At 30.5% G+C, this 8,223-nt stretch overlaps 1 long non-coding RNA gene across 1 annotated transcript; it reads left to right on the forward strand.

Moving 5' to 3' along the window:
- The first annotated feature begins 3,245 nt into the window (after positions 1–3,245).
- On the forward strand, positions 3,246–4,364 carry LOC149549960 (uncharacterized). The gene is made up of 2 exons (XR_016354503.1): positions 3,246–3,350; positions 3,658–4,364. It is a non-coding gene; the product is annotated as an uncharacterized LOC149549960 (long non-coding RNA).
- The last annotated feature ends 3,859 nt before the right edge of the window (positions 4,365–8,223 follow it).

An 8,223-nucleotide genomic window follows, 5' to 3' on the forward strand; every position in this document is an offset into this window, starting at 1 on the left:
CCTCGTCCAAGTTACGACTCATTGAAAATAATAGCTAGTGTTTGAAAATTCAAGTTTATGTTTTCTTTGCCATATGTCACACACCATATATGGCGTACAACATTATGATGTACACATTTACTTTTGGGGGAACCAAAAAGATAAGTGACATATTTTTGGTCCTTCGTCTTTGTACACTTACCCTTACTTTTTGCCATCTCTTTTATGATGAATCTATATAAATAAATAAATAAATTCAAAGAAAAAGGAATAATAAAATACACACTAACTTTTGTCCTATAAGGAAATAAAAAAACAAATAACCAAATTATTCATTAAAGTTAAAATCAATGACATATACAATAGTAAGTGATATCAGATTTCAACAATCTATGATAATAAATTCTTACTTATTGGTTCGATTGTGTAACACTTATTATCATCAACATTTTAGATCATACTACATGATAAATCATTAGGATGCAAGAGAACCAAGGAAAATAAATTGATGGATCATGTAGTATGATCTAAAATGTTAATGGTAAAAACTATTACACAATTGAACCCAAAAGTAAGAATTCATATATAATAGTTATATCTCATTTAATAATTAATATTATTTGACATGTGATGTGATGCATCAAATAGATTAAAAATTGCAAATCGAAGGGAAAAATGAATTTTTGCACCATTATTTGATGGGCCAATAGAATTAAAGCAAATTGATATTTTTATAACTATTTAAAAATAAGAAATAAATACAAATTATAGAATTTTCACTCAATTTTTAAATTAAGTATGATGATAGGTTGAACTAATAGTGAAAAAGAATGCAACACACACATAAGTGTTATTAAGAAGACTAATAATAATGCTAAATATATTTTTTCTTTTGTTTTTTATTGCTCACAACAATTTTATACACAAAGCATAGCTCACAAATCATCTAAGGAATCTTTTATATCAAATCACAATGTTTTAGATGATGATGATTTAAAATGTTGGTGTCAATCATGCACATGATTCTTTCTCCCAATAGTCAAAATGAATACATCACAAAAATCTATTTCAAGTCCAAATACAAAACCACTTATTCTTAAATATTTGAAAACACATGGAGATAATTGACATTGAATTTGGTAGTGTAACCATTTTAATATTAAACATTTTTGAAACTTTTGATTTAAAAACATATAAATAGTAAAACATAAAAGCATAGTCATGTTGTCAGTTCCTATCATTATAGGAATGTTTATGCATTCAATTATATTTAGTTAAATGTCAAAGCATCAATCAGCCACCATCCATACTTAAAATAGGTTTGCAAAATTTTCTAAAGTTTATCATTTTTTCAAATTTCTTTCTATATATATGCATGCGCGCGCACGCGCACACACACACACACACACACACACGTGTGTGTGTGTGTGTGTGTGTGTGTGTGTGTGTACATACATATACATATATATGCACGCACGCGCACACACACACACACATATATATATATATATGTATGTATGTATGTATGTATACTATTTTATTTGTAATTCTATGAGATAACAATATTCTAACACGACTCTATAGTCTTATTAGGGTCATAACAACTTATGATTGTACTTTTTGTTACTTTTTTTTTCATACAATAATCATTTCACTATTCAATTTTGTCCTATTTATTTTGACAATAAGTGATGATAAAATCACTTGTTTTAAATTAAGTATGATGATTGGTTGAACTAATAGTGAAAAAGAAAGCAACACACACATAAGTTTTATTAAGAAGACTAATAATAATGTTAAATACATTTTTTATTTTCTTTTTTATTTCTCACAACAATTATATACACAAAGAATAGCTCACAAATCATCTAAGGAATCTTTTATATCAAATCACAATGTTTTAGATGATATGATTTAAAATGTTGGTGTCAATCATGCACATGATTCTTTCACCCAATAGTCAAAATGAATACATCACAAAAATCTATTTCAAGTCCAAATACAAAACTACTTATTCTTAAATGTCTGAAGACACGTGGAGATAATTGACATTGAATTTGGTAGCGTAACCATTTTAATATTAAACATTTTTTAAACTTTTGATTTAAAAACATATAAATAGTAAAACATAAAAGAATAGTCATGTTGTCAGTTCCTATCATTATAGGAATGTTTATGCATTCAATTATATTTAGTTAAATGTCAAAGCATCAATCAACCACCATCCATACGTAAAATAGGTTTGCAAAATTTTCTAAAGTTTATCATTTTTTCAAATTTCTTTCTATATATATACATGCATACATTTATATGTGCACACACACACACACATGTATATATGTATATGTATATATACATACATATATGTATATGTATGTATGTATATATACATACATATGTATGTATGTATGTATGTATTTGTATGTATGTATGTCTATGTATGTATGTATGTATATATATACATACATACATACATAGATATACATACATACAAATATATACATACATACATACATAGATATACATACATACAAATACATACATACATACATACATATACATATATGTATATATACATATATGTATATATACATATATGTATGTATGTATGTATGTATTTGTATGTATGTATATCTATGTATGTATGTATGTATGTATAGTATTTTATTTGTAATTCAATAAGATAACAATATTCTAACATGACTCTATAGTCTTATTAGGATCATAACAACTTATGATTGTACTTTTTGTTACTTTTTTTCATACAATAATCATTTCACTATTCAATTTTGTCCTATTTCTTTTGACAATATGTGATGATAAAATCACTTGTTTAAAAAATAATAATAATCTAACAAATACATACAATTGTATCATTTTGACCTCTTTCTTTTGACAATTTGTAGGTTATGAAACCACTTGTTTGTTTCATAATAATAATTTACAAATATCCATAATAATAAATATCAAACATAAAAAGAGTTAATGTATTATTTGTTAGAGTAAAAGGCCTAACTTTAATTGCTTTATTAAAGTTTTCTTTTATCCTCTCTTAAGATTTCACCTTTATGCATTGTTGACATTTAGTAAATGTTTTTATTTATTAAATGACTAAATATCTCTTTAGGAAATCCATGATAAGATTGCATGGACCCCTTATCTCTTTAGGAGTGGATGACAAGAATTCCCTTATCACCTTATCCTCCTTAGAGATTGCATGATCTCCTTTATATAGAGATCATCTCTCTTGTATTACATATCTTGATGACTCATTTCTCATTCATGATAACACTTCTCATTTTCACTCACGAATATATTCTTTTTGTTTTGAGAGCAATATTTTCTTCTTTGCTTCATCTTCCTTGTAACAGGTATTTTCTTGTAGGTTATTTCCAAGATCTATGAAGCTGTCTTCTTATCAACTTCTACATTATTTCAATGAATTCATTTAATATTAGTAAGACTATTATCTATTATAAAATATTATGTAACAAATGCAGTCATTACATAATATTATAATGACTAATAAATAAGAATATAATATGCTTTATACATTGAAATAATTATAATGTACTAATTATTTGTACACCATTTTAGCCCCAACTAATTTTAAACAATGATGTTATGAATGTATGTAAAAGAGCCATATTAATCGTTATATTATCATTGATGTCAAAGTCTTGATTAGCTAGACATTAATCTAACTTGGGAAAGTACCATATCATTTGATTGGTGAAGAGGATGTGAAGAAAGTATGATGAAGACAAAAGTTGATATGTAAGGTATTCAATGGGTACTTGAATGAGTTGGACAATGATTATGTAATATTGGTTTGATTATTTTATAATCATGTATTGTTGTATTGTTTTGAAGATCACAAGCTTAACCAAGTCACAAGGTTAATAAAGGGAGATTGTATTCAACGAGTGACTGCAATATTGCCTGATCGATTGCAAAGAGAAATGAAGAACACAATGTTGCTCGAGAAAGATAGTATTACTCGAGTTATATGTTGCCCCAGTGAATGTAATATTTATCGAGTGACAGTCAAATGAACACAATTGAGAAATTGGAATTTGAGACTGACTTTTTATGAAAATTTGGAAAGTTTGAGGTGGTCTATTGTGAGAGTCAAAGTTTGTTGCAAGATCAACGACAGAGAAAAATCAAGAAGGATTTGATGAGAGAAATTGAAGAAGGATAAGGATGAACACAAAGTTCTATGAAAAGTTGTATTTTCTATGTGTCTAAATTCATTGCATGAAGGAATTCAATTGTAAACCTAAGATCAATGATTCAAATTAAGCAACAAAAGATGGAAGGATCTAGAAGTGTTGAGAAATCTACTTAAGGAGAAAATGACAATTTTAGATTTTTGGTTCAAAGTGGATGGTGATCTCATTGTGATGTTTTTTAAGAGTTGATGAAGCTAAAAGAGATATAATTGAAGGTTAGTAAGGAATGTGAAATTGTTAAAGTAAAAGAGTCGAGTGAGCTAAGAATAGAAGAGTAAGAAGTTTGTTGTAGACAAAATCAACTGAGTGATTAAAAGGCAGAGGAAGAACAAGAATTGAGATATGATCAAGCAAAGGTAGTTGTTATTCTTTATAGATTACTTTATATTGTTTACAGTTTAACCAATATAGCCAAAAATCTCAGAAGCATCGAATGGACCTAACAAGTCTATGAAATCTTATATTGTAACATTGATTAGTAGTGTTTGTAATTTATTTAAATCAAGCCACTCTTTTGGTCCTAGACATGGAGTGATAAGGTCCAGATGATCTTTTGGTGAAATCCTCCAACAAGGTCACTTTAGCAAAGTGTATGCAACCTTTAACAAGGCAGTCTCCTAACATAGATCACTTCCTAAGAGTGAAATTTTTGGGTTGCCAGTCCTAGGTGGTTTTTCCCTTAATAGGGTTTCTACATTAAATATTGGTGTCAAAATTGTGCGAATGTTATTTGTGTGGCAAATTGGTTTACATATTTTTACACTTTATCTCAACTCGGTAAGAACCAAGTTATGACTAAGTAATAACTAGAAATTCAATAATAGTCAGTACTACAAGGAACAATTTTATAATAGCTTTAGAAGAAGTTAATGTATGAGTTGATTTTTATGTTGGATATGTCTACCGAGTGATTAGATGTATGGAATTTAATGTTGTTAATGTTAATGTTACTTTGATGGTGATGAAATATTGAAGGGACTGTGAGATAACTACACATAACTAATTCACCCCCCCCACCCACCCACACCCCCCCCCACCCACCCACACCCCCCCTCCCCCCACTTAGTTATCTAACAATTTAGTATCAAAGCTCAGAGTGCTTAAAGGAAGAAGTTTAAAGGAACTCAAGAAAAATATCAAGATGCATAAGAAAGAGCCACCAAAGCTGAGGAAGGAGAACTTTTCCTCATGGCAAGACTGATTGAAGCTACATCTTTTAGGTATTGGAGATGATGTCACACATTGGTTGGAAAATGGACATGTCCAACTTGTTGGTCCTCTAACTATGGATAAAATGAATGAGAAGAGGAATCATAACAATATGATTATTGATATTGTAGTTTCTCCCACTGATGTTAAATTTGATGATGTTAAGAACTACACCACTACAAAAAAAATATGGGATAAATCAAAGTTTTTGGAAATGCAATAGGGAAGTAAACTTTGAGAGGTAGGGGGAGGGGGAGGTGGGGGGGAGGGTGAATCAGCACTTAAAACTTTCAACCTCTAAAACTATTCACCACACATCCATTTCACAATCTATGCATATAAACTGAAATGTCAAATTAAGCATATACATCCATGTCATGAAATTAAAGTATTCAACACATGTATGACACAAGATATTTGGTTACCCAGAAACCCTCCAAGGAGAAGCTAAAACTAGGGTGGGGATGGCACCCACAAATCTTCACTACTGTAGTAATAAAGTGTATCTAATGAAGGTTACAATGTTTGACCATGAAACATGATCTACCTTATGAAAGGTCTAAAGGCTTACAAGATTGTTATATCTTACCCTATTAAAGGATTTGAATACCTTACTAAAAGTATGCCTGGTAAGAGGACTTTAACTTGCAATGAAGTAAGCACCCTATTAAAGGATTTACAAAAACTTGTTAAGACTACTCTGTTAAGAGATTTAACTGATTCACCTATTAGAATTTCTTATCAATGATCCTATAGTTAGCACTTTGTTTCTTGATGTCATATCACCTCTATACTAATGTGTACTTGATCTTTTCTAATCAAGTGTATCTCTATTATCCTTTGATTCCTTTCCCCTATTCTCCTTTAACTGATTCTATAATGTAACTCAATTCATAACACCTTAATCAACATGAATGCTCTATTTGCGCATGCAAAACTCACTTCAATTCTCCTTAGCATTCTATTGAAAGTTTAGGGTTTGTCTTCCTTAAGAAGACCTAGGTAACTTAGGGTTACATAAGAATCAACGGTTGTGATTCACCCATATTGCCACTTAAACCTTCCCTTTTTCTAATTGGATGCATTCAATGCATAGGGATTCACAATTAAGATTCATCCTTATCAACAAAGATCATAAATCAATCCTTAAGTCAGCCCAAAAATGGTTTACATAGAAGTTTGTGCCATTACAAAAAACTATGTCAAAACTGTGTAACTCAACACTTGAAGTCCATGATGCTCTGCATCAACTACAACTTCAATGTTGTAACTCGTTCTCTAAATGACTCAACATCCACTAAGCACTCAGCATCTTAATAGCTCAACACATACCATCTTCTCAGCACTTACTAGTTACTTGGCTCACACTAAATATTTGTCACTCGACATATACTATCAAACAACTTATGCTTGGCATGTATTACTTGTTCAGCATGAACAAAGTAAATGACTTAAGTATATTGTCACTCATATGTCAAAACCAATCTAAGATTAACAATCTCCCCCTTTGACATGAGTGGAAAAATACTTGATCATGTATGAATAACCTTTAGCCTTTCAAGCATAACTCAGATAATATCCATATACATACAAAATTTCAAAACTTTAAAATTTTGCAAAAGCTTATGACTCATCAGTCATACCTCAAAATTCAATAACTCCCCCTGAGTTGATTGTGTTGTTCTGTATCTATCTAAATTCAAAATTATTCCTCCTACTGAGTAGATTTGTATGTACTCTGTTTCTATCATCTCCCTCAAACATATTATCTCCCCCATACCTCTTATTCGTCCCATACCTTATTTCTCCCCCATTTTGACACTGATGTCAAAGGGTTATACACTTAGAGTGTGTTTGTCCAAAAATGATTTGTGGACCTCAAGCATGATTTTCAAGGCTGCATCCCAGTTATCACAAGATACCTCCAATGATTTGATCTGGATGGCTAACTTGGCAGCAAGGTGAACTAAGCCTTCATGAGTAGAAATATGTTGATCTTTCTTCATGAGTGTTTCAGCAAAGGCTAGTTCCTTGTGCAATATCTCCATATGTGGAGTCAGAATTGACTGGATGCTTGCCAGTTTAACCTTGATGTCACTTTATCAGTTTGTAACACTACTAACTAACTTTGGGGGTTGAGGAGATGTCTGAAATGTTTCTCACTTTGAGTTGGAGACTTTGGCAAAGTTATACCAAATGACTATATATGATTCTCCAAACTTAGAATATGACTCCTTATTTCTTATGTAAAGAGTGTGGGGTTACACAAATTTGTTGTACAAAGAGAAGATGTTCTCCAATACTTCTTCACACTACCCATTCTGGTTGTTAACTCAACCTATAATAGTACAATAAAACTTCATATCTTTTCAACTACCTTATATTGAACTTTCTCTCAAACCATTCAAGTATTTTTACATTTGAATCTAGGTCTATGTCATTTAGCTTCTCCACTAAGCTAGTTAATTGTTCAATTATTGGCTTGTTTTCCTCTAGATGATAAGTTGAAGCCATTGAAGGATGGACCAAGACTCTAATCTTTGGCATTATCTTACCCTAGACAAACAATCTACACCCTGTCAAATGCATCACAATATTCAACTGCCCTAATCCACCATTCAAAAGTGCCATTATATAGATTATATGTGCTATCCCATCTCACATGTGCTATTACATCATGCAGATGCACTATTCTATTTAAATGCACTACAAAATTCTCCAAATGTGCTGAAATATTTCTTGAATGCATTATTTCTTTGAATGCGCTACAACAATGCTCAAAAGCTCTATTTTATGGTGG

This window comes from Cupressus sempervirens, chromosome 7 (genome assembly GCF_028749045.1).
Source record: "Cupressus sempervirens isolate cs-2001-9-10 chromosome 7, ASM2874904v1, whole genome shotgun sequence".
Taxonomy (NCBI): Eukaryota; Viridiplantae; Streptophyta; class Pinopsida; order Cupressales; family Cupressaceae; genus Cupressus; species Cupressus sempervirens.